Source organism: Mercurialis annua, linkage group LG4 (assembly GCF_937616625.2).
Source record: "Mercurialis annua linkage group LG4, ddMerAnnu1.2, whole genome shotgun sequence".
NCBI lineage: Eukaryota > Viridiplantae > Streptophyta > Magnoliopsida > Malpighiales > Euphorbiaceae > Mercurialis > Mercurialis annua.
Genome location: NC_065573.1, coordinates 34,198,461 through 34,200,464, shown reverse-complemented (window position 1 = coordinate 34,200,464; position 2,004 = coordinate 34,198,461). Strand labels below are relative to the sequence as shown.

The window sequence follows — 2,004 nt, the reverse complement described above, 5'->3', positions numbered from 1 at the left end:
GATTTACTTAAATCAAATTACTATTTTTTATTTTACTAAAATTAAAATGAATTCTTACTTAATTTATTAAATTTATTGGTGCTATATTAGTAAACAATTGGATAACCAACAATAAAACCATTACAAATACACAAATGAAAAAAAGTACATAAAAAATTAAAAGCATCATCAAAAAATAATTATAAATTTACCAATGGTTAACTCAAGGTTTACTAACAATATTATTTAAATTAAATTTATTGGTATATTATTAAAAAAAACTAATGGTAAACCAACAACAAAATTATTACAATCATATACTAGACAATTAAAGTATTAAAACTTTATCTTCATTTTTGCTTTTCTCGCTTCCACATTCGTCTTCTTAACTTCAACCTCTTCGTTACTCTCAATATTTTCAGCCATCTTTATATGTTCCCATATTGATACAAAGAAATAAAATACGCTCCCGCTGTTGATCAGCAAAAATATATAAAATAGTAATCCTTTAGTGAACTGTTAGAAACTATTTAATAAAATATAATAGATATAATAAAAATAAAGAGATATGTCTCCATGACTGCAATTGAAATTATTCAAAAAATCAAATTGCACCTGTAAATAAGATTTTGAAGAAAAACGAGCACAAAGTAAAATTAAAATGACAGACATATGAGAAAAAAAAATATAAAATCTGATAAACATGAAAACACCATTAGAAAACCTGTAGCAAACCGTTAAATCTGGTAAACAGAAAAAACACTATTAGAAAACGTATAGCAAACCATTAATTTAATACAAAAAATATAAAATACAAACAAAATAATAGACAATCATCTTCATGTTTACTAATAGATTTATCAATTGTATAAAAAATAGTCAAACTATACCAAATAAATTGTATAGATAAAAAATTAAAAACACCACCAACTTCTTAAACAAATAAAAATAAATTTAGTATTATATACCATTCTCAATTATGACAAAAGTGATTATATTCATGATGTGATATAACAATTTTAACAAAATCAGATTATGCTAAAAAAAGTACTCCAATTCTCATATGCACACATCTAAATGAGAAAAATGTCTCCAGACCTCACAGTATCAACAGAAAATCAGCCTTCAACGCATTCAAGTAAACAACTTTAATTTCTCTCATAGTTGCATCGGCCGACAACAGTGGTCTAATGAAGAACTGTGCATACCTGAAATGATAACCAAATCCACATAGCTAATAGCCTAATAGCTTCATGATAAATAATAAACAGAATATTATCATTTACAAAACGGAACATAAATGATTATAAATAATAGAACTGAATATTAGCATTTACAAGCCTCTCTCAGGCATTTCGTCGAACATCTCAACTGCATCTCCGAAATTGCATACCCTTTCCATCACCGTCGTCTAACACCTCAACGGAACTGACGATGTTCATGCCCCACGCTCCTACATATGGAAACCGCCGATTTCTTGTCCTCGTTCTCCATTTGTTATGGCTGTAGTTTGTGTGAGTTATTGGGATCTATTTCCTTCAATTCTCAAAGGCAAAATAAATTAAAAAGACGTGAAGTAAAAACTGCTAATTAGGAAAATAGATTTGTATATGAGTTAAGTGGGATTGAAGATTTGTTTGGGATTATTACGGGTAACTGAGGGAGAAAAATCCGACGGATTGCGTCGGTGATGGAAATGAAGAAATAGATATGAAGAGAAGAAAAGGTTGAAATATGGAATCAATTCACTTTGAATAGTGTTTTTGCAATAAAAAAAGTGTGATCGTACGCGTGAGAATATATTGTACTTTTATGGTGCTGTATCTAATTTCCTCTAATTTTAGAGTGTAAATGGGTCTATATATATTTTTAATCTACCTGTAACCTGTCAGATACAGAAGGATTATTTTGAAATATTTTGATTATAACGAAATGATTTTCTGGAATTTAAATCGTGAGAGACATCAAAAGTTAGATTTATAGTAATACTTAAATACAAATTGAATTATGAAATTTAGCTTAATT

At 27.8% G+C, this 2,004-nt stretch overlaps 1 long non-coding RNA gene across 1 annotated transcript; it reads right to left on the bottom strand.

Annotated features, from left to right (window-relative positions):
• Positions 1-208: 208 nt before the first annotated feature.
• On the bottom strand, positions 209-1,798 carry LOC126678201 (uncharacterized). Its single transcript, XR_007640688.2, has 2 exons — positions 1,078-1,798; positions 209-451 (listed from the first exon to the last, which is right to left on the bottom strand). It is a non-coding gene; the product is annotated as an uncharacterized LOC126678201 (long non-coding RNA).
• Positions 1,799-2,004: the final 206 nt, after the last annotated feature.